Source organism: Pseudonaja textilis, chromosome 3 (genome assembly GCF_049901715.1).
Source record: "Pseudonaja textilis isolate UNSWEBS1 chromosome 3, rPseTex1.2, whole genome shotgun sequence".
In the NCBI taxonomy this organism is placed as follows: Eukaryota; Metazoa; Chordata; class Lepidosauria; order Squamata; family Elapidae; genus Pseudonaja; species Pseudonaja textilis.
In genome coordinates this window covers 98367697-98393602 of record NC_141992.1, presented here as the reverse complement: position 1 = coordinate 98393602, position 25906 = coordinate 98367697, and the positions used below count along the sequence as shown (strand labels likewise).

Sequence of the window (25906 nt, the reverse complement as noted above, 5' to 3'; positions counted from 1 at the left end):
GACCGAGAGAGCCGGAATCCCTTGTTTCGTTGCATTCCGCTGGCGCTCCAGCAACCCGTTCGTCGATTTTACAGGGGCTTCTGGCTTTGCGGGAGGACGTTGGCTTTGCAACCTGTGGAGCCAACGCGAGCTCCGACTTCTCTTTCGCCCCTTTTCTTATTCCGCTCGGCAGCAGCTCGAGAAAATCCTCGCAGGAACCTCCCCTCCTCGCAGTGGCTCCACCTTTTCCAACGCTTCTCAGGCTTCTCTGAAGCAAAGCTCAACTTTCGGTTTTTAGGAACAGGCGCCGCCGCTTCCTCCTTAAGTCTCCCGAGTGTCTTTGATCCTGTTTGCCAGATGTTTTACTGCGCTGCATTTCAAAGCTGACGATCCTTTAAGGGACATAAGGTAGCGGAAGTCGGGGCTAAACATCTCAAAAATAGTACGCGGGTTTGTTTTTGTGTTGTTGGCTTTTAAATAATCGTTTGCTAAAGCGGACTTCCCCATATCCCCTGTTCTGAGATTTACAATCCCGAAGTTGGACTGCTTTGACCTAGTCGAAAAAGGTGGCCGTAGGAACTGGTCGTCGCTTGATCAGCGTTAACCCGTTTTCTGACGCCCAGTTGACAATCTCCCGTTTCGCACAGCTATGTCCGCGGGTCCTGTTACAAGGGTGCCGGGGGTCGTCTTCAAGCTCTAATTGGTGGGCGATGGAACCTCGGCGCCCCCTTCAGGAGGGGGAATCCAGCGCACCCTTGGGGAGAGTTGCGGCGTTGAAAAGTGCCAGGATCTCCCCAAGAGCTTGAAGGCGCTTTGATCGCCACCGCGGCTCCGCTCTCCCTGCCTGTTTTTCCCCATCTACACACTTTTCTTCTCCAGCAGTTGCTACTGAAGTCCACCGTCTTTGGACAGTTGCAGAGCTGGAAGTAGGGCGACTTCGCCCAATAGACGCCTCCAAAGGGTAAGTGGTCTCTCCCAATACTGTCCTAACGTGTTTCAGGATATTTGCCCCCCCCCCCACCTCCTCATTTTTATTCTGTCCCTCCCGGTTGTAAAAGATCTGTCCGACAAACATTTTGTTGAGTAACGTTTGTAGTGATGGCGCTGGATATCTGTGTAAAGGGAGGAAGAAGGAGAAGTCGAAAGAGGCATTTCCTTCCATCCAGATCTAATTGCACGGAGGTCTTTTAGTGTGCAAAAGAAGGGTGGGGAGTGACCGTCCCGATCCTCGGATTTTCTCCTCTTGCTGTGACACTTCCTCCCCTCCTCTTGAGGCTAGGCACTCGCTTTTCTTTAAGACCTCCCCCGCCCCACTTTCTAAAACCGCTTGCTAGTTTTGGGGTCTACCCATCTGGCGCGATCGCTGTTAGACGAACAAACCAACACGGAGAAGGGAAATGCAAAGCGGGACAGGAAACGGATCCCTTTGCATGATTGAAATATAAATGTATCTTTACAAAACTCGACTTCCTTCTTCTCTTTTCCTCTCCTATTTCGTTCCTCAAAAAAGAGAGAGTGGTATATTCATGTTTTCCTCCTTCCTCTCTTTTATTTCTTTACCGATTTGGGAGGGAGGAAGTTGGAATTCCACCAGATGGAGTGCAAATGTTTTCTATTTGGGATGCTTTCTATTCTTTTGACTTCAAATCATATTGACTCCCATTTTCATCAACATGGATTCTCTGCATAATTATTAGCAATTTTCTGACTTGCATGAGATACTGCATTCCAAGTTGTTCAGAAATCTCAGTTGAGAGGATCATTCTGGCTTCCTTGTTCTTTTTTTGAGCTCCATCTGGGAGCTTCTCTTCCAAGAAGTCAAATGACTCTTCCATGCCGCAGATTTCTCCATATTGAAAGTAAGCAGTATGGTAAATATTGACCTATGGATATGATCCATCAGCAAATTATCTTGACATCCATTCATTTATCCTGAGCTTCCACAATCCTCTTCATACAATGGCTGCTTAGAAATTTTTATTATTCATTAATTCATTTATTTAAATTTATTGACGGCCCAACTCCAGAGGAGCTGCATATCAAATGGAGGACATTATGCTTAGGAGAGCTGATATAACTCATAATCTATGGTGTTTCACTTATATAGGTAAGGACAATGAGAGCCGGGCTTGATTCACTTTGTGTATAGTTGAGTTGCTGTCATTCAGGCGATTGTGTAATCAAACTTTATCTTACCCAGAATTATTGTGTCCGATTCTATATTCCAGTAATAATAACTTTGCTTCAATTTAATTTTGCTTCATGTTATTGAAATTTTCCACTGGCACATAGTTCCTGCAAATCATATTAGAAATTACTGGTTTCATTTGGTTAACAATCCGTTTTTAAAAAAATTCACGTCTCATGCATGCCTTGTTTTGCTTTCTTGTGTCTGGTAATATTCATAAAGTTATGGTTAAAGGTATTTATGAAATGAAAATTTCCCCTGACTCTCTTCCTTTCTTGTATTCACTGTATATTTCATGTATTTCATTGTTGCTATACAGTGACAGTTATCCTATAATTTTTATATGCAGCACAATTACTGTATGGATCAAAATATAGAGAATTCTACCTAGAAAATAAAGAGTAGATATAATTATGTCCGAACATAACTATGACAGGATAGTCTGGAACTATTGTCACAACATATCAGGGAGGCAGCAGCTTGGGAAAGGCTTGTTTTCAGCAGTTTTTTCTTGGCTTTCCTATTTACTCAAGATCCTTAAATTGATGGGTGGGAGGCATTTGCTTTAGATCTAGGAATTTGGGGGATTAGGGAATGGCATTTAACTGATGATGGATTATTGTGGCTGCTAATTTTAATTCCTTTTCTTCCCTTGTGAATGTAATATTATTATATTACAATTGGCCACACTGTCAGCCAGATGTTTAGACTGGCTTTGGCATTTTTATCCACCTATCAAGTTCTCCCAGGGACCTGGGATAGGCAGATGTTGCTTGATAGTACTAAAGGTATCGTTGCAGGATGTAAGCTGTTCCAAGTATAGCTGCCTTTTGCAATTGACTGGTGGTGATTTTGTCATTGCTGAAGTGGTGTTCCAGTTGCTTTATGATTGCATCCAAGATGCCTATTACTATTGGTACTATCTTTGCTTTCTTTTGCTACATCGTTCTACTTCTACTTGTAGGTCTTTGTGTTTTGTGACTTTTCTACCATTCTTTCCATTCTCTTCTGCTCTCTCCAGTACTGTTATCTCTTCACAACAATGTGAAGTCACAGCTGCCTGTTCTTTAGCTGGTGTTGGCTTTCACATGCATCTAGTTCTTCCTGAGAACATAGACTGTTATAATGTCTCGGCATATTATAGGTGTGGATCCGAACTGTGTGGCCTTTTGCAATTGACGGATGGAAATTTTGCCAATGTGCAGATTATTATACAATACTTTATCGGCCAAGTGTGATTGGACACACAAGGAATTTGTCTTGGTGCAAATGCTCTCAGTGTACATAAAAGAAAAGATACATTCGTCAAGAGTCAAGAGTCAAAAGATACAACACTTAATAATAGTAATAGGATAAAATAAGCAATCAAATCATACTAGGAAACAGTCAATACAAGCAACAAAGGACAAAGGATACAAGCATCAAAGTTACAGTCGTACAGTCACAAGTGGGAGGGGATAGGTGATAAGGAGTGATGAGAAGATTAATAGTAATAGTAGTGCAGACTTTGTAATAGTTGAACAGTGTTGAGGGAATTATTTGTTTAGCAGCGTGATGGCATTCGGGGAAAAACTCTCCTTGTGTCTAGTTGTTCTGGTGTGCAGTGCTCTATAGCATCGTTTTGAGGATAGGAGTTGAAACAGTTTATGTCCAGGATGAGGGGTCTGTAAATTATCATTATAGTTTTACCCCACCTTTTTATATATAGCTCCAAGCAGAAAATACATTGAATATTTCTGCCACCCATTTTCCACACAACAACCCTGTGAAGTGGATTGCCTGAGAGAGAGTGACTGACACAAAATAACCCTGTCGATTTTCATGCTTAAGGCAGGCTTAGACTTCAGTCTTCTGACTTCTGGGCCAGCACCTACCTACTACACCAAATTGGCTCTCACTTATATGGGTCAAAGCTGTTTTGAAAATTAAGATTCAATGTATTAGAATGCCTCAGAACTAGATCCTTCTTCAAATATGTACCCCAGATGACTTTGGCTCTCTATTTAGCTTTCATAAGTTTTGTTGATCCTCCCCCCAAAATTTAAGAGGAATGTTTTGTGTGATGCCTTAAGCATTTAGAAGTAGAACATACATCTAATTAAAAAATCAAAAAGTGTCTTCTTGCTTATTTCAACACCTCTGAGCTAGGTTAGGAAATAGTTATTACCAATATTTTCTCATAACCAGATAATTAATGAAGCAAAGCTCTGAATCTAGTTTTTCTGCATTGAAATTTTACAGCCTTCCTAAATTCTAGCCCAGTATGATGCTCAGATAACAGATAACAGATAATCAGATTTGGAAGGATATGCCAGAAAGTGGTTCCATTCATCTTAGACATTTAAATACATTGGGTTTTAGGATTAGGGCACCAGCTGACTTTCCAAATGCTGACTTTACACTGATGATCACGAACTAACAGCCAGATCTAATTGTAGTTAGACTTAAATGTAGCAGTGAAGTTGACCTTGAATATTTTGCTTTCTGAAAAAGGAATTCCACATACATCAGCCAAGAGAGTGGCAGCTGTATTTTAACTTCCCAATATTGATCAGAAAATATCTCTTACTAGAATAAAAACATCTGAGCTGACAGGCAGGCAAGATTGCATACATAGCCCATTATTCTGTATCCTGTACAGATGCAGATAGATAAAACATCCACAAAACATCCATAACTAAGTACTTTTATTGGTTCATCAGGTATCCTCATGACTCACATTTGTGACGAAGTTCTTCTTTAATGACTAATCCTTTGCATATCTGTCTTGTAGGTAAAAAGATGGATTATCTCCTATCCTTTTTCTCCCATCTTGTAATGATAGAAGTAGAAGAGTTACCACGAGTCCATGAGTTCAGCTACAAGTGAGGAAAACTCCCTCAACCCATCGAGGGTCAATTTAGTGACCAATTGGGATTACAGATGTGGTCACATGACATGGACTACATTTCCCAGGATACCTTAACTACATTTACCATGATGCATTCCCTTAAGGGGACAGCTCACAATTGCTACCTAACTATCCAATTCCCATACACTGGCTGGATAGCACACCCATCATGAACCAATGTCTGCTGCTGGGTGAAACATAGCTGCCTCGCTCTGCTGGATCAGATAGGATTGGCTTTGTGAATTCTCTGAGCCAGTAAACCAGTGTCAGGTATACCTAGCGTACAGCAAACTAGTTTGTAAGTACAGGTTGTTCCTCAATTTACAATTACAATTGAGCAAGACAGTTGTTAAGTGAGTTTTGCTCCATTTTATGACCTTTCTTGCCATGGTAATTAAGTAAATCACCGCAGATGTTAAGTTAGTAACATGGTTGTAAAATGAATCTGGCTTCCTTATTGACTTTGCTTGTAAGAAGGTTGAAAAAGCTGGTCCCATGACCCAGGGGTATTGTAACCATCAAAATATGAGCTAGTTGCCATGTGTTTAAATTTTGAGCATGTGAGCACAGAGATGCTGCGATAGACTAAATGTGCAAAATGCTTAAAAGTCAGTGCCATTTCTTCAATGCCATTGGAACTTCAAAAGATTACCAAAGGAAAGGTTGAAAGTTGAGGACTACCTGTAATGGGCTTAATTAATTGAAAAAAAATCTAGCCACAACTAATCAGGCAACTATTATTAAAATATTACTTATATCCTAAATATAAATATGCCCGGTTTTGCTTTATCAAAATTACTTCCTGTTCTACCCTGAAGGGCATCCCTTACTTACAGTCCCAGGCACATTCAAATCTAGAACATACATTGTAGTTTTTAAATGTTTATGAGTGGTGTGCAATTGAAAAAAAAAAATCATTGGCGTATGAGAAGAAAGACGACTGTTTGGAAACATAATGTGTACGTGTGTGTGAGTGAAGGGCCTTTAATTCTTTGTCCTCTTCCCCCCCACTCCTGCTGGAAAGCCTTGAGTTAAATGAAATCTTTATCACTTTTGGATATCATAGGAATCAGAATCTTCCAAATTTTATTAGTTTAGGCTGAGGTTGGGGATTATTACTTTCACTATCTCGTGCCTTGGATCTTCTTCACAGTGTCTCATGATGACTGACTTCCCCTCTCCCTACAATGTACATGCCAAGGCTAATCATGTTACATTATGTTTTGTTTGCCCATAGTTTTTGTCCAAGCCTTATGAGATTTAGTGGGACATGATCTGCGCATAACCTAGAAAATATCAGTCTGCAAGATTTCTGTAATAAATTGATAGCCTTTTTAAGAACTGGCAGATTGATTAACTCTTTACAGCAATTACGCAGTGACTTTGGAGGTAGACCTGCATATTTGTTCAGTATTCTGTTAAGCTAATGGGAAGGAATAAACAAGGGATTTGAGGAGGAAAAAGGAATGCAAGTAATTGGAAGATATTGGTGGATGGAATATCTGTGGCGAGAAATTAAAGCTAGGAAAAAGTGGGTTGTTCATCTTTTTCCTCTGATCAACTTGCCCCAGGAAAGGAACATGACAAGCACCAAGGAGAAATGAATTGAGTGGCCATTTACACACACACACACACACACACACACACACACACACACACACACACAAAGCGGGTTGCAAAAGGATTAAACATTCTCCATGTTGCCAGTTGATTCTCCCACACAATGCCGCCTCTGCTTTGCTGACTTGGATCGATTCTATGTCAGTCATTTAAATGAGTTTTGATCTACTAAAGCTGTATCAACATATCCATGAATAAGATGTGCTCCAGTAAGGGAGGAGGTGAAGGCATTGATTGGCACAGTTGGCTTCTTCGTGTAAGTTTTAAAACATTCTGCTTAAAGAATGCAGATCACGTTTTAAAATGGCTTTCGTCTAAATACCAAAACCCAAGGAAAAGCAGGGCCACGTGGGGTAGTTTGATTTTAATTAATACTTTGCAGTGACAACAACTAGATTAGCCCGAGACATTTCTGAAACCAAATGCAACCTTTCCTTTTCCTAGATAAGAAGCTGACTGGATTAGCATTTCAATCTGTGCTCAGGCCCAATTTTGGGAAAGCATAGTGCATCTTCCTGGGGCAGTTGGCTAACTTAAGGGACCCAAATCAGATTCTAATTTCAGGTATTTCTGACCTTAATGTGATCGATCAGATTAACATCTCAGTATACTTCCTAAAAAAGATGTGGTGACTTCTTAAAATGCAGTCTGAAAATCAAGCCTTATTTCATTGAACAATGATCTTGAATTTGCTTCCATTGAACCTCCTGTTTCTTCTTATGGGTCCTAGGAACCCACAGGCCTGAACTGGAAGCTTGTTTACTGTAAAAGAAGATAATTGAATGAAAAAAAAAGCCACATTTTTTATCTGTCATAATGTATTTCCATGAAGTATAGGTCCTGATCAATTTATATCACACATACTCTTGCTGGAAGAAAAAAAAAACTTCGGAAGGGAAAACGTTTCCCTATATCCCTCCCACCCTGCCCCGATCCATAGGAAATATTATAAATATTTCTGCTGAGTCCAGACTCTAGAAAGAAGCCATAGCATAACGTTCCAAGGTCTTGGTAAAAGTCTAAGTGCTTTTCTTTCCAAAGAGCATTGTCAAAGCTACTTATTTCTCCAGCTGCTATTCTTCTGCATGTTTCTACGAGAAATCCAAACATACTGTAGAATTTTCTGCCTACCTAGATGGATAATTTTATCTGGAGAGACATGTTGTTAGCTTTTGTGAAATGCCAGTTGTAGTTAGTATAATATGATTGTAATATTACTGAGCACTGTTTAGACTGTCCTGCAGCCTGGCTGATGTTTAATTGCATAAATATAGTAACAGGAAGCTTGGATCAAGATGTTTTAACTGTGTACCTTGTTATTTGTTCCAGAAATAATTAGGAAAGAGGTTTACTTGCAATAAAGATAAGGATAAAACATATTAAACAAAAGCTAATGATAATGAATGTCTCAACTGACTCAGGCCCCGTATGATTTAATCTGTAATGATGCAGAGCTTAATTTTAGCCAGGACTCGAGCCAAGAATATTATTTATTTCACTAGCAGTTTTCAGCTGCCTGGTTATCTGAGTTAAAATGTGAAATACAGCTTCCATACACATAACATCTTGCTCTTTTCAGTTATTTTTTTATTGTTACCCAAGGATCCTTAATCTGTCTTACTATTCAATATCTTTTTCCTGTCCTCCCTCTGCCACATCATGTAACTTTTGCTCTTAAAACTCACATGAAATTATTTGCAAACCCAGTCCTGATGTTTTTTTCTTCTTGTTGTCTAGCGATCAAGCAGAAAACATTCTGAGAGCTTTTTCTCTGTGCATTCCGAATGTTTACAAATATTCAGTACAAACACATCAACCTAACAAGTTGGATTGTAGGATTTCTTGCTATATTAATCATATTATATTGATGAGATGTATAGGAAGATCAAATTAATTGTTTCTAATTGGTGGCAATGCCTAAGCGCAAACCTATACAGAGAACTGGTGTTGTATGCACATGATGTTCACAAATGAGAGATTAATGATAAATGCATATGATTTAATAGAGATTTTTAAATGTGCATTTGATACATTTGACTTTCATTTTCCATTAGGGGATGCTATCAATTCTCTGGCCATACAATATTTGTCTACTTCTAGACATACATATTGAAAGCTAGCAATCGAAAGTAATTCAATCATCCAAGGTAATGGGCATAAACACGAATGATTCTAGCTTTAAAGAAGAGTTTGAATTATGAATATTTTGCATTAATATGAAGACTGATTGCTGGATGTGATAAGATCTGTATATGATTGAAGCAAAGCATGCAAGGAAATAAAATGGATGTTTAGCATATGGTTCAATACTGACCAGATAAAACTGTATGATATCCTCTTCATTGCTTAATGTATTTTCAGAAAATGTATACAAATGTTTATTAGAGACATTTGTTGGGATTGTGACAATTTGTATGCTGTATATGTTGGCTGTGAACCCCGAGCAATTTGCAGCAAATGTGAGATTATATGATAAAATGAAGCTACAGAATTAAAAATTAATACAGCAAAGATCAAGTTAATTGTTTTTCACATGGAAAATTTAATGAACAATTACAACCAGTTACAGGAAGTAAATAAATATGTATGTACTTGTAATAGTTTGTACTTGTACTTGTTTTTTAATACTAAAATGATAAAGGAAAATGTTGATAGAAAGATTGTGGATAATATGTTGTCTGTTACAATAATTGAATGTTTGCAAAAGAAATAAAGTAGCTATGTATTAGATTATTATTCTATATGATTTTATTATTTATTTACTTCTAACACATACACACACATTATATAGGAAATGAAAAAAGAGTATGAAAAAATATAAAAGTAAGTTGAATGTCATAAGATGGGTTACTTAAGACTATGAAATAAGACTAGATAGGATAAAAAAGAAATGAGCGATGGATATGAACTAAGTGCAAAATATGAAAAAATGCATTAATTTGGTCATATAAAAATAATTAATGAGGGTCAAATAGCAAAATCAATAATAAAGAAAGATTAAATAGGTCAAGAGGAGAAAAAAAAATTTGTGTTTGAATGAAATTGGTGAGATTCTCAAAGGGAGAGAGTTAAGTTTTATAAAACAAAAGGTTGATTTCAGTAATTACCCATTATTGAATGGGTAATTGGAAGGAAGGATGGTTTCGTTTACAAGGTCAGAAAGGTATGGAGAAGTATAGTGAATGGCTGATCTAAACCAGATTTAATTGGATTTCTTTCTCTTTTATCTGATGCTTTAATTTCTTTTGCATAATATTTTGGTTTTTTTTAATTCTTTGAATAAAGTTGTCATTCTGAAAATAGCGTGATGATATATATGTCTGCATTTATGTTCTTGGTTTAATAATTTAATTGTCAAGATTTTATTTTCTTCATTGGTGGTTCTAATGGAGTAAAAATAAAGGAGAAAAAGGACATTGTTGGGTATAACATTGATACACCAACTAAGTTTGGGTGAATAAATATATAAAACCAAGGTTTGGGTGTTTGTAACTTGTAGCTTTAAGCACCAAACTGCTTGTAATTAACTAATTAAGGGTGCGGTTACAAACGGCAATAAAAGGCAGTAAGAGAAACGTAACCTCTCTCTGCTTGTTTTGTCTGCTTGCTACTGTTTGTTTGCTACAACTGTTTGAATACCTGAACGAAAGGACTATTTCATTGATGTGCTGATATCCTGTGAATACTCAGCGTTGTCTTCAAAAGGAAAGGTATCAGAGGAGAAGATATCTTTACAAGCAGATAAGGATATAGAACTGACTAGTGAATGAACTAAGTTACTGAATGGATATATTTGTGAATGACATATGGACTGATTGATAATGTTTAAACTCTAATTGGATTAAACAACTATTTAAACTACAAAAAACAGTGTTTGTCATCAGTGTGTGTAAACTCTAGGGCCCTTCCTCTCTCATTTGGCTGCCTGGCTTGACTGCTGCTGCACATTCTGTTTGGGGGTTTGTCCCCAATCACTAACAGACATCCCTTCATTGTAGTACATTTTGTGATAGAAATCTCTTCATAATTTTTTATTTTTTATTTGCAAATATTCTGTATCCATGTAAGAAAGTTCATAGCACAATTCATCTCTAACAGGCTCATAAGGGGCTATTCTGTTGGAGAGTAACCATCCTGGCTGGGAGGGAGGGGTGGCTCAAGAATACAGAATACAAGAGAGCAGGGTCTGACTTGCCCTGAATGCCTTCCAGCCTTGTCTAGTCGTTCCCACATGAAAGCTCCCAGTCTAGGGAGATTCCTGTGTCATGAGAGAGACCAATTCAAAAGCTTGAACTTCACACGTGTGGGTCTGTTGTTTGCACCTGACACATTCCAAGTTGGCAAAAGGATTTTCTGCATCTAAAAAAAAAAATCATGGCCACTTTTTAATTTATTGGTTATAGCATTCAAAATATGTCTAATAATCTCTCTCCCTCCCTCTCTCTCTCTCTTTCTCTCTCTCCATCCTATCTATTTATCTATCATCTATCTATTTATCTATCATCTATCTATTTATCTGTCATCTATCTATCTATCATCTATCTATCATCTATCTATCTATCTATCATCTATCTGTCTGTCTGTCTGTCTGTCTATCTATCTATCTATCTATCTATCTATCTATCTATCTATCTATCTATCTATCTTCAGAACAAATCTAGTCTACCAAGGGGTCTTACTGCCAGGCTGAGTAGTACAATTTCCTAGCCTGATAGTGCTGGGGAATTTTACCTTCACGTGTAAATAGAGTAGTGGTTTTCATGTCCATGTTGTTTCATGGGTATCTCATTGGTTATTGTAGTCCTGAGTCATCTTGGCAGTTATATGTTGGTCCTAATGTTCACCTTGGGACAAATGGTGCATGAACTTAAAATGGAAGACAGTACAATCAGTTCTTTGCCATGGTCAGATTACTTACTGGCCAAGCAGTATCCCAGTGCCATTCTTGACCATTACAAGGGTGGTTAGATGGATTAAAATAGCTTCCCAAGTGCTTGATGGAGCCAGATGTTTTTCTGACAACATTTTGAAATTTCCCTAGTGAACTGGTGGGCAGTTCCAGCATGCATCCAACTGCTCCCTAGAATAGTGAGAAAGTCAGGATGCTAGATGTAGCTCTTGCTCCCATACTGTGTAGCCCTTCCTCAGTCAAAAAGCCAAGGGTGCATATGAAATTATTAAGGAACTCTGATAATTGAAGTATGGAGCCCTAAAGACCAAAAGTAAAGATAAGCCATTGCAGATATGAGTCTGTATTCAAGTTAATACTTAATGTTCCCTAACCTTCCTGGATTGTTCAGAAGACTTGGTGGGCAGGTGATCAGCTAGATTTGAGAGATGGTAAATGACTCGTAGGTAGAAAATGAGATGATGCCAACAGTAAAAGGAACAATTGTTCTCTTCTCTCTCTCAAAGAAGCTTTTTTTCAATTTGCCCATATTGACAAATGCCAGGCTGTCTTCCTTTTTTAAGGAAAGGTATTGAAGAAGGTAATTGTGTCTCAGCACCAAAACATCCTAAATGTAATGGGCTGACCAGGCTCTTTTTTAGATAGGATTCATGGATGACTACCAATGGAAGATTTTTTTGAGGGGGAGGGTGGTGTTTAACACTACTCTTGGTCCTTTTAGATTTCTAATTGGCTTTAGATAACATTGATCCTACTAGATTGATTGAGGGACATGGGGTGGGAGTTGGCAGTTGAAGACACTGTTCTGTGATGGTCTATTCTATTCAGATCTGTACAGGGAATATCTCTGAGCAGCTGTGTATTAATTTATGCAGTGAAAGTGCAAGTTGTATCTCCAAGTATAACGTGACCAATGCCTTTCACTATCAGTCCATAAGAATTTAGCTAAACACTAAAAATGTATATCCCACACGAGACATGCATAGTAGATTATGGTCCATGACCTTCAATAAAGAGGTTTTTTTTATGTTGTATTGGATTTATTTGGGGTGATAATAATAATTTTAATTCATTGACAACCTCTGTTCCCCTACTAAATATGGGATTTTAATTACAATTTTAATAAGAGGCCAAAAAGTAATTTTTTACTGATTAACTATATCCTTCTAACATGGAACTTCATTTGAACAAGCTGATGGAATTGCTTGATTTCAGTACCCAAATCAGCCAAGGCCTTTCTCATAAACATATTTCACTGAGCTGTTTTAAAATGGTAATAGACTACAGATACATGTACTTAAATTACTAGACTTTTAGTGGCATTTTATGTTTGGTAATTTCATAGAGTCTGTGTAGCAGATCTTTAGAAACTGAACTTCTAAGTGAGTCTGCAACAAATCCTTAATGTACCAGTTACTGACCTTAAATGCTGCCTCGTAAAACAATTGCATGTTGTTCCAACCAAAGCTTCCTGAGGCACCAACAAACAAATGTTAAATCCAAAACACTTTTATTTTATTTTTATTTTTTATTTAATTTGATTTGTCAACCGCTTACAAGATAATAGTTATAAGAATAAACATAGTTATGAATACATGAAATGGATACATATAAGAAAAAAATAATACGACAGGGTCGGTAGGCATGTTGGTGCACTTATGCACGCCCCCTACAGACCTTTTAGGAAAGGGGTGAGGTCAATAGTAGACAGTCTAAGGTTAAAGTTTTTGGGGTTTGGGAAAGAAAGCACAGAGTCAGGTAGAGTATTCCAGACATTGACCACTCTGTTGCTGAAGTCGTATTTCCTGCAATCAAGTTTGGTGCGGTTAACCTTGAGTTTGTATCTATTGTTTGCTCTTGTATTGTCATGGTTGAAGCTGAAGTATTCATTGACAGGTAGCACATTGCAATGTATGATTTTATATACTATACTTAGATTGGATGGAAGACAGCGTAGTTCTAAGTTTTCTAGATCTAGAATTTCAAGTCTGGTGGCATAAGGTATTGTGCAACGAGTAGAGGAGTGGAGAACTCTTCTTGTGAAATATTTCTGGACTTTCTCAACTGTGTTAATATCAGATACGTAGTGTGGGTTCTAGACTGATGAGCTGTATTCGAGTATTGGTCTAGCAAATGTTTTGTATGCTCTAGTTAGTAGTGTGATATTACCAGAGAAAAAGCTATGTAGGTCAACAGCTGTGAATTATCATCATTCAAAGCCCGGAATGAGTCTTAACCAGTTATAATTAGTCCCAGGGACGTCTACCAAGCTTCTTCAGGAGACGTCTGATAAGAACGCACCTTATCTTACTTGAAGTGCTGCCAACGACTAAAGTCCCAATTAGTCTTTCCAAAACCAAACAGAAAACAAGTTCACCATGGAGCTTTCAGAGTCCAAACCTATCAGAGAGAACAACGTTGCTTCCTGCAAAGGTTTTCCTACCTTAGCACTTCCTTTATACCTTATGGGAGGGGCAATCACCCCCAAGCCTTACTCCCGAGTTGCCCCTTTTGTCTTAGCTGCTCTTGCCTTCTGGCAGCTCTGCGTACACGCACACTGGGAACAGGCTTCCCTTGTTCCTCTGCCTCGCTGCTGCCAGATTCTGGAGGCTCTGGAGTCAGCACATAACTCCCAGATAGTCCTGGCCCCATCTCTGTATCGGACGCAGGACCCTCATCCAAGTCCTCCCTGACTCCTGGACTAGTCGCTGTTCTTTCCCACTGCTGTTGTCTACCCAGGCTGCCAGTGAACCCCAACACATGCCACAGCACACTTAATCCAAATAACTCCTAACCATCCCCATCCATTTCCTACTCTTTTGAAAGTGCCCCCTGCTCCTTTGCACCAGAAGAGTACTTGCAAATCTTTCACGTACCTAAAGCTCCTGTTTTACTTCATCTACCTTCCTGGTTCTGCTGTCACCCACTGCCCTTCCAGCTCCATAGTTACATAATCTATTCCTCCAGATTTCAACCAGCATGATTCCCTCAGCTCTGCGACTTTCCCATCTCCCTCTTCCCAACATGGCCACAGTATGCAGAAGACAAATTACTATATCGGGGGTCTCCAACTTTAAGACCTGTGGACTTCAACTCCCAGAGTTCCTCAGCCAGCTCTGGGAGTTGAAGTCCACAGGTCTTAAAGTTGCCAAGGTTGGAGACCTCTGCACTATATCATTCACCTCTATTCTTCAAAACGATCAATGACAAGTAAAACACATGTCAACCAAACAGCATTTTAATGTAACACTGACGTGGTCCCTGTTCATAATGAGGCTGGTGGAATGCATACCAGCAATGCAGATAATATACATGGTCAAGTATAGCATTACTAGGAATATTGGGGAGCATACAGTATTCATGGTATACTTCATGCCTGTTCCCTATTCCTTGTGTTTCACCCATGAGCAAGGGATGCCACAAGAGAGGAATGAATGGCAGGTGCCTTCCAGTTCCCCTAAAACCAGAAGTTGCCTGGAAAGTTTGTTGCCCTATATTACAGCTATTCCCTGAGATGGTACTACTACCTGTACAAATTTCAGTGACAACCTGGGCATATCTTCCAACATTCCATTCCACCTGCTCTCATGGAAGTGGGGAAGAATACTAATAATACCATAAGGTCAGGAGCATGTTAGCTTCGATCATGCAGGATGTAGAAGGATGTCAACTTGCCTTTATTTGCCAGAATACATGCTGTTAATTACTTAGTATGATTATTTGTAAAAGAAGGAAGGCCAATGGTTTAGAGTGCAAGGAAATGCTATTGTAGGCCAAGTCTTATAGCTGATCTCTTATCTCCAAAGTCTAACAGGTTCCTCAGCAGTCTATGCAACATCTTGGCAGGCCCATTCAAGAATGTGGTATTCTCCAGCCTTCCCACAGGCAGGAAGGACCAAAACATCTCAATATCATCCAACTGGACATTCCCAAATACATTTGTGTAGATGTATGTGTATATGTACATTACAGAGGTGGTATTCAGAAGATTCTAACCAGTTCTGGAGAACCGGTAGCAGAAATTTTGAGTAGTTCAGAGAACCAGCCAATACCATCTCTGACTGGCCCCGTCCTCATCTATTCTGTGCCTCCCGAGTCTCAGCTGATTGGCTGGGTCTTCTTTTGTTGCCCTGTACAGGAGAACAGAGCTGGAAACCAGGTTAGTGGGGTGGGAAGGGAATGGGATTTTGCAGTAATTTTCCCCCCCGGAATGGGGAGGGAATGGAGATTTTACAGTATCCTTCCCCTGCCACATCCTCCAAGCCACTCCCACAGAACTGGTAGTAAAAAAATTTTGAATCCCACTACTGGTACATTGCCCTTGGCTTCGTCATGATCTGGAGAACTGTAGTGAAAATTTCTGAAGTAAATATTTTCCTCTGAGGGTAAGATGGGAACATATACAACCCCACTCAAGGAAAACCCAAATTGCTGAAGCCTCTGATGATTTACTTTTTCATTCTTACCTTTCTGGCTTCCAATTTCACTCAGGACAAAATACTCTTGCAGAAGATCTCCCAGGACGTATATTTTCTCAAAAACAAACATGGCACTTAAGGGGTTCATTCTGAATGTCTGCTTGTACTTGGGCAGAGCCAGAACCTCTCCATAGGAACATTGGTATCCTGTCATCAGGTTGTGAGGGCAACCTCTGAAGCAACCTGACTGAATGTTACAGGAAACCTGCTAGCAAGGATGGATTTTGTAGCAGGCACTAGCAAACAAATGGGAAAAATGCTCATAATCATGAGGGAAAGTAGCACCTGAAACAGTTAACCAAATTAGAGTTCCCTCACTGTTACACAACCAACAGACACCTCCCTCAACAGGAACCTTTCCTACTCATGAGACAGAGATCTGACAGGAGAAAGGTTTATGGATCGTGCTTTGTAAAACTGGACTGAGGCTGCTCAATTATCATCAAATAGAGGCCACGTGTAGTGCTGCCTGTGCTCCACCTGTGTGTATTTTAATGGGTGGAAAGAGCTTTGATGGAAAATGGCCTGTTTTCCCAGGCAAAATTGGCATGGAGTGACACTGGTCCCAAAAGAAGGCTTGATGCTGCTGTTTTGTTCCAGACATATTGCTATGTACCTATTCAGAGTGATTTAGCATGTCAGAGTTTCTGAACTTGGTCTCGAGGGGCTCTGTTGTGGTGACTTGTCATTTAGTTGCTTTGCTGGCTAAGTACTTACTGGAGGAATATTTGCTGGCAGCCTGACAGGAAGGGTTGGGACACTGCAGCCAATCAGAGTTGGGAGCTCAGTTCTACAGCTGCTAGGCCTTTCCAGTGAGGTTTATAATAGGACGTGTTTTTTTTTTAAATTTTTATTTGTATCAGCTCCTATAGGCATTTGGCTAGCCCTAATTGGGAACTGTATGCAGAATTTGGGGGCCTTAATGTGATGCAGAGCTCAATACAAGTGGTCTTTCAAAGTACCAAAATTTTTGGATCTGGAAATATACATAACGTATCTTTAGGATACATAGAACTCTGCCAGTCTCTTTATTGAATTGAATGAATTGTGAATGAATTGATTGAATTGATTGAATGGTGGGAAAGCATCTTGTCCTTTGCCTCAGCTGGTTATTTTCCTTTCTACTTTTTCATATACAGGTGGTCTTCAATGTAGAACCATTCAGTCAGCAACTGTTCCAAGATACTGCAGTGCTGAACAAATGATAGTTATGATGGGTCCTCGGAGTTCCGGTTATCCCAGCATTCCCTGCAGTCATATTTATTTATTTTATTTATTTATTGAATTTATATTGCCGCCTATTCACCCGTGGTGACTCAAGGCAGCTTACAGAATGTAAAATTATATTTGAAATAAAAAACAATAAAAACTAACAAAAAGAATCAAATAAATTAATAAAGTACAATAGAACAAAATCTGAGGGAAAAAAATTAAATAAAAATCACCCCCAACTCCCATCCCCCACCCCGACGACAGCAGTGCACACGAGCCATTTGATGGGCTCCACCACAATCTGGGTTGCCCAGGCCCACTGGCAGAACCAGGTCTTCAGTGCCTTCCGGAGGAGTATTAGAGAGGGGGCCATTCTAATCTCTGGGGGAATGATGTTCCAGAGAGAGGGAGCCACCATGGAGAAGGCCCTTCTTCTAGGTCCCACCAGGTGTATCTCCCTCAGGGATGGGACCCACATCATTCCCTGCCTCCCCACTCTGATGGGTTGAGTAGATGTGATCAGCAAGAGATAGTCCCTCAGATAACCTGGTCTCAAGCCATGATGGGCTTTAAAGATGACAACCAGCATCTTGAATTGCACCCGGAAACAAATTGGCAACCAATGCAGCTCCTGCAGGAGAAGTGAAACATGTGCACACTGGGGGTTGCACAAAACAATGCGGGCCACTGCATTTTGCACCAATTGGAACTTCCGGATGCTCTTCAAGGGCAGCCCCATGTAGAGCACATTGCAATAATCAAGATGGGAGGTAACTAGGGCATGAATGACTGTGAGTAGGGATCATTGCTCCAGGAAAGGGCGTAACTGGCCACAACTGCCATCTGCTTATTATTATTATTATTATTATTATTATTATTATTATTATTATTATTATTATTTTATCGCGGTCTGTGTGCTTGGCAATCCATTTGTATTTATATAGTTATGGCCAAGTGCTCCATGATCATGAGATTGCCATTTGCAACCCTCTCTGCTGGTTTCCAGTGTCAAAGGGGGAACTGGCAGGGAAGCTCCCAGCCCCTCTGTACTTGCACCAAGTCAGCTACTCACATACCCCTCTGCACCCTCCCCAACTCACATGATGCCTCTGATGCACCTTGTGGCACCCGCGCAGATCCTCCTTGATCCATGCTGCACCTCTTGCACATCCCTTTGTCCCCACCCACTGACTTCTCTGATCCTCCCTCCCACCATACCCTTCCTGTGCCATACCTCTTGCATACCCTCCTCAACCCTCCGCAACACCCCTGTGTGCCTTTTGCTCACCCCTCACTTGGCTAGAGTCATTTATCTGCCTCCAAGCCTGGGCCTTACAACTCCCTGCCAGCTTCCCACTGACTTTGGTTGTGGGAAGAAGCAGGAAGTTGTCTCTCCTACCGACCATGGGACTGAGTTAACAACAGCAAGCAGGACAGTGATGGGATTCAATTTCTTTTTCTACCGGTTCTGTGGGCGTGGCTTGGTGGGCGTGGCAAGGGAAGGACACTGTAAAATCTCCAGTCAGAAGTGGCATTTGCTAATACTCAAACTACTCAAAATTTCCTCTACCGGTTCTCCAGAACTGGTCAGAACCTGCTGAATACCACCTCTGAAGCAGGAATGCAAGGACTACCATCATTGAATGATATGATCTTATTTTATGATCTCATCACTTAGCAGTGTAAATTCTGGCCAATTGTAGGCATATACAAATATTTTTAAAAAGAAAATAATCCACTACATACATATACAAAGAAATGCTGGTTATGCTTGGAACAGGAATGATGGGAAGGTCAGGAGAGATTAAGTGTCCTATTTAGGTGAGTGCGTGTGTGTGTGTGTGTGTGTGTGTGTGTGTGTGTGTGTTTAAGAAAACTGTTATTTTAAAATAGATTGGACTAGCATAAAGACATAATGAGAGAGAACTGCCAAAAAGATAGAAAGAGTGAATGCAGAAGATTACAAAATTAAATCCAGTTGATAACTAAGATATAATGTTTTTAAGTAGTGGCTCAGGAGTTTAAAACCTCACTCAGAACATCCTGGAAAAGATTTCTGGGCAGAAAGGAGCAAAGAGGATCACTGCCAATGTGGAAATCAACTGTTTGGGCAAGGCAGGAAAACTTCAGAAGATTGCATTTTTGCTCCAGATGTACTCTGCTTCCAGAAAAACATGAGCAAGAGCCAAATAGACAACATAAGCTGTTGAGTGACAATGATGTTGCCTAAAAGTCCAATGAAATTTTAATGATGGGCCTTTATAAATGCAAATGGCTTGTGAGTGGATAAATCTAATTAGCAACCTGGAGAGAATATTTCCCTAGTTTTTATTTATGACGCTGTACATCTGAAAAGAAGGAACCAGGTTCCCAACAAGCAGCTTCCTAGGGAGGAGAAATGCAGGACTGAGCTATTTCTCTGATTCCTTTGTAGAAGTGGATCATTCGGCTCTACTCACTCTGAGATTAATTGTTTGGCCCTCTCCCGCCTTGAAGTGGATGTGGTTAAGACTTAGGCAGTAAATGACACGTTGTTGAAAACATTGTTGTTTTGCTCTTTTTTGCCCTTATCTTGCACAGTTTGAAAAAAGTTGGGGGAGGGAAATATCCCCTCCCAGTCAATCCATTCAGACCTCCTGCTTGGGTGTTTCCTAAGGGAAAACAGATACTTCCAGCAGAAATATATTAACCTGTCTCTGTTCTGTTCCTTTGATAGCTAGGCTTCTGGAATCTATCAAGAATATCAATTGCTAGAAGTCATTTATTTCACATTCTACAGAAATTTTGCTTCCTGTTTACATATTTTAAATGCCATTTACCCTTTTCTGGTGAACTGATGGTCAAAGAAGATATTAACAAACTTCTTATTTTAGCAATATCTTTTCTCCTTTGTATTATAAAAGTAGTATCACTATCCAAAATTCATATTTAATACGTCTTAGATGTTTGGAAAAAGTTGCTTTTGACCTTATAACTCTTTCCCATTCCTTGATTCTCTTATGAAGCCTCAGTATACATTTGCTTAGTAGGAAAAAATAGAGATTTTTTTTTTAAAGTAGAGAAATAGAGATGGAAATCCTGAATCCTAACTAGGTCATACAAAAGGATTTGTGAGGAATTCCAACTTGATTTGAAATCAGTCAGATCCAGTTATAATTTTGATTTGAACTTTGAACTTGTGAAGCTCATTGGAACACTGGTATGAATTCCTTTAAATTCTATTTCACTGAATTGCCAACACTGATTTAAAGAAAATCCATAGATTTCCACTTCTCCACGGTTGAATTATCTAAATTTAACTGCATTGATTGGGATAGTATTGTTTACAAATTGATTTATCTTATCGTGTTAGGTAGCAATGCCCAGTTAAATCAGTTCTTTGCTTCATATTTTATGAAGAAATTGTGGAATTCACACGGCTATTGTTTGTAATGAATGTGCTGTTGGGCTTTATCCATATTCCCTAAAGCAATTAAACAGGCTAATTAGATGCCACATTTGTTATAAAAAATGCTGAAAATTACAACACGTCTTAACTGTATTGTAGCATTTAAAAAAATTGAAAATTGTTATGAAAAATTAACAGAAACAAAAACATACTTTTAAAAGCCAATCAAAAGCTAAAGTTCAGTTCATCAAGCTTGACTGCAAGGACATGATCAGTTCTTGGCAACAGAATAGAATAGAATTCTTTATTGGCCAAGTGTAATTGGACACACAAGGAATTTGTCTTGGTGCAAATGCTCTCAGTATACATAAAAGAAAAGATACATTTGTAAAGAGTCAAGAATCATAAAGTACAACACTTAATAATAGTCATAGGGTACAGTAAGCAATCAAATCATACTTGGAAACAGTCAATATAAATCATAAGGATACAAGCGACAAAGTTACAGTCATACAGTCACAAGTGGGAGGGGATGGGTGATGAGGAGTGATGAGAAGATTAATAGTAGTACAGACTTAGTAAATAGTTGGACAGTGTTGAGGGAATTATTTGTTTAGCAGAGTGATAGCTTTCGGGAAAAAACTGTTCTTGTGTCTAGTAGTTTTGGTGTGCAGTGCTCTGTAGCGTCATTTTGAGGGAAGGAGTTGAAACCGTTTATGTCTGGGATGTGAGGGGTCTGTAAATATTTTCACAGCTCTCTTTTTGACTCATGCAGTATCCAGGTCCTCGATGGAAGGCAGGATGGTAGTAATTGTTTTTTCTGCAGTCCTAATTAATCTCTGACGTCTGTGTCTGTCTTGTTGGGTTGCAGAATATTCCCCAGGCCTGACTCTGCTTAGCTTTCTCAGAATCAGCCACAGCCAGTTAGATGCTATTACCCTTCTAGAAAAAAAAAATCTTAAATTGATTATAGCTGACATTTATTTTAGTAATTTTAACTGCTTATATACATAAATGTTCTGGATAGAAATACTGAACACAAAGGTTTATTTGCTTCTCCTTATGATCAGTGTGTGTGTATGTGTGTGTGTTTATTTTTTTCTTTATTTTTTTTCTCCTTGCTTTTGCTTGTGTTTCCTTTTTTAACGCTGTAATTTTTACTTTAGCTTTTGTCTTAAAGCTTTTTTCTTAATTAAAAAAAGCAAAAATGTACTGTCGTAAGGAGCTGTAGGCCTACACTCTTTTAGCTGGAATTTTATTCTGACCTTAAGGCATAAGCCATATGCTAAGGCAGAGGCTGTGGCAACTCAGCCTGCTCCATTTTGAGTGTGATATGAAGACAGATGGCAGATAACCCATTGAGGTAAAAGCCGTGATATTACAATGTCCCTAAGCACATACTGTATTTCTGCAACACTCCAATGTCCTTGTAAATTAGGAAGATCAGGTTTGTAGTTTTTGATTTGTGAGAGGCAGACAGTTCTTGGAAGGGCATTGTGGCCTCATCCACAATGCAGAAAAAGAGAGACAGTTACATGCATCCATAGTTATAATTGTTCTCTTTCCCCTAAGCTATAAGAAGCAATGCAGTTTTCCTGAATTTAGTTTCTTTGAAAAGAGGGAGGTAGAGGTGTATAATACTTTTATGCTTAAAGTCATTTTCAAATGTACTGAACACTACAAAGTCCACAGCTTTGTCTTCTTAATCTCACATCTCCAGAGGCACTTGTTGGTTTATGTATCCCCAAACACAATTTGTCTCATTTGTGATCTGAAATTGCAGTTTCTTTTCCCACACGAACCAAGATGACATCATCCTTGGCTGAAATTTTTCAGGATGGCTTTCCTCAGGGAAGTGAACTCTGCATTCAGTGTTGCAGTTATGTTAATGGACCAAACTGCCACATCTGTTAAACTGCAGCTATTAATAAAATAGCCAGCAAGCAACGATCCATTGATTTTTCATAAAAATGTGCCAAAACTCTTTGTCCCTTTTTTCAAGTAAAAAAAAAACCTCTTACCCCTTGAAAATATTAATAATTTTAAATGGTGAAAGGCCAAACTCTCTCAGAGTTTGAAAGGTTGGAAATGGAGTTGAGAAGATAAATGTTGGAAAACATTTATCTCATACTTCTCTTACACATCTCTGCCCACCTGCTCCAACCAGCCTGTCCATAGTTGTATCTCTTCCAGATTGTCTGAGAGTATGAAAAGTATCATGGGTTTGCAGCCCTCAACACATGCTCTTTTTGTAGGTTTGGAGACTAGTAGAATTATGGAATATATGTCCCATATAGTTTTCCCCAGACAGCTGAAAAACAGAGCGGCATGTTTGTGTTAGCATTCAGTAAGAAGAATAGAAAGGGGAAAAGATATTAGTCGCTCTACAGATCTCAAAAAGCAGATGCCTTTATTCCTCTTCTGTTTGTGGTTCCTAACTGAAGAAGGAAGGAGAATGGGTCTCTCTTTATTTGGGTATTTTGAGTGCTTGATGTGGGAAAAAAAAGAATCATTAGTATAAGTTAATGGGACAATCCAGTTTATGAATTTTACAGTCAGCTTTATTCAGTTATTATTAATACAATTCATATGAAATCAATGCTTCATCTGAAATGCGACTTCTGACAGGTATATATATTTCCATACACATACACATAAATTTATCTCTCTTACACACATAGACACGTTTATTGGAGAGTTTATGTGGAATTGCCATGGTTGATTTCAGGAGGAATTGTCAATCTTGTTGTTTAAACAATACAGCCAAAAGACAAACAGAGGTAGATGCAAGCATTTCTTATTGACTCACCAAGTACCTACACTACAATAATACAGTTAAAACCAGCCTCAAATATAAGATCTAGCAAGAGCATTAATTAATCCTATAACATACGCAGGAAAGCAACCAATGACAAGCCTTATGCTGATCGGTGATGATAGGTTACCTACCAGCGCCAAAACTCATTGTGTTTACCAATTTGTTTGTAATTGCAGAGACAATTCCATCAGCAGAACTGATAGGTGTTTGGCTTTGAGAACAAAGGAGCATCTTCCAAAATGGGTCCAAATAGCCTTGAGTAATAACAGCAAATCATGGCTATAAAATGCCTTCTTTGGCCATTGTAAGATACTATCTATGGGTCAAAACTCTGCATTTAAAGTTCTACTGTGCCACTGGAACTCTTGTTTCCTGTGTTTTGCTGAGGTCATTAACCATTTGAAGCCCCCCTTGTGCCAATCAATCTATGTCTCCCATAAGGCTTGCCAATGGTTGTTTTCCTGTGAACATTAATTAATGCTCTTGCTAGATGTTATATTTGAGGCTGATTTTAACAGTGTTATTGTAATGTGGGTACTGATGAATCAATATGAAATACTTGCATCTACTTCTGTTCATCTTTTGGCTGCATTGTTTAAATTGTTAAAAGGGACTAATTGTTTTAAATCTTGTTGTTGACAAAGTCAAAAAGCTGGGATAGATTTTGTTGTTTTTCTCCTCTGTACCCTGCCTTTGAGAATAACCACCCAAAAATCAGAGTCATTGTCCTGTCAGAAAAATACAATATTAACAAACATCCCTCCTCCCCCAGTTTTGGTGGAAGGAATAAAGTGACTTTGAAGATTGCCCCAAATGATTTGCCTGTGTGAGCTGAAGTAGCAAATGATGTCCGCTATAGATCAGAGGGTATAATTAGGTTATTTTCATATATGTTGAAGGAAATCTGATAAATGTTCCTCCCCTCTTTATAAGAAAAATCATTAAGTTATTCAATAAAACCCTCTAGTTTTAGACAAAATATTTTGTGCCAACTATCTATCTCCCCGTTGCTTCAAAAAACAAGGAACGTCCTCTTACTGAACAAAATTTGAAGATGTAAGGATTTCGATTTCTTATGCTTGGAGACCTGGGCATCCAATGGAGCTCCTGGCTTTTGTCAAAATGTTGAAAGCAGTGTTGCACAACAACCTTTACCCATTTGATAAGCTAGTGCAACATCATGACACATATACCCAAGTGTTTGTGTGGTGACACCACTTCATCATTTTGCCCACCCTGGTTCTCTGATTGCTGTATCAGGCAGGATCAAACATCGAAATTAAGATTTGCCTTGACCTCAGAGCTTGTAATGAGGCTGGGCCAGGTATATCTGAAATTACCTACTTGCATAATGTCACCAGTGCAATGCAGAAGATTTGGCCAGCTTTCTGCCATGATATCATTAAAGAGATAGCACAGGCAAGGTGTTTGTTTTTTAAACCAATCTGCTTCATTCAAAGTACTAGTTAGTTCCTCTTAGAAACTGACACCAATAGATAACATTTGCAAAACATGTCAAAATACAACCCCCCAAATCACATTTTAGTCAAGTGTTTGTACAAACCCAGCTTGTGTGGTCAGCTTATGGTTCAGGGAATTGTTCAAATAAAATAAAAGTTAAATAAATTATTGTTGTGGTTCGAAATAAGGGAGGCTAGACCAGAGCAATAACTAGAACGAGCTTTATTCATCAGAATAAAGGGCTGTCGCGTCTGCATACTAACAAGCAGACATGCCCAGCGAACAGCGGCTGGCTCGACCTAGCAGCCGGCTTTTATAGCCGGCTGTCGAAGGGAGCCAACCAATGGGAGCTGCAAACGCCCCCGCAGTATGGTCGGACCTGGTTGGGGACTTTGGTCAGTCCCAAGGACATAACAATTATGTTTAGCTATAGCCAAACTTGTTACAAAGTCACAACTGGAAGGTAAGGGAACTTAAAGTGAATTGTTCCTTACTAGTCACTTTTCTTCACCAATGACCTTTTGGAGTAGTTTTCAGTGGAGGTATGACAAGAAAAAAGCTAAATTTAAACGTGTTTACTTATTGCTACAATCCCCTCCCTCTGTTGCAGTCTCTCTGTTTCTCTGGGAATAAATTCCACTAAACTTAAAGGACTATGCTGCAAATAATAGAATAGAATAGAATTCGTTATTGGCCAAGTGTGATTGGGCACACAATAAATTTGTCTTAGTGCAAATGCTTTCTATGTACATAAAAGACAAGATATATTCCTCAAGAACCAAAAATCATAAGGTACCACACTTAATAATAGTCATAGGGTACAATAACCAATTAAATCATTACTAGGAAACAATCAATATAAATCTTAAGGATACAAGCAACAAAGTTACAGTCATACAGTCACAAGTGGGAGGGGATGGGTGATAAGGAGTGATGAGAAGATTAATAGTGATAGTAGTGCAG

At 39.1% G+C, this 25906-nt stretch overlaps 1 protein-coding gene across 2 annotated transcripts in view; it reads left to right on the top strand.

The window, feature by feature from the left end:
- Nucleotides 1-242: 242 nt before the first annotated feature.
- LOC113438189 (protein FAM163A) overlaps nucleotides 243-25906 on the top strand; it is a 105033-nt gene continuing 79369 nt past the window's right edge. The window contains exons 1-2 of one of the 2 annotated variants that reach the window (XM_087930458.1): nucleotides 243-387; nucleotides 859-940. The gene's annotated coding sequence lies outside the window, so the exon portion shown is untranslated. Of the gene's footprint in view, nucleotides 941-25906 lie in introns of both variants that reach the window. The other variant, XM_026703465.2, reaches the window with a different exon arrangement.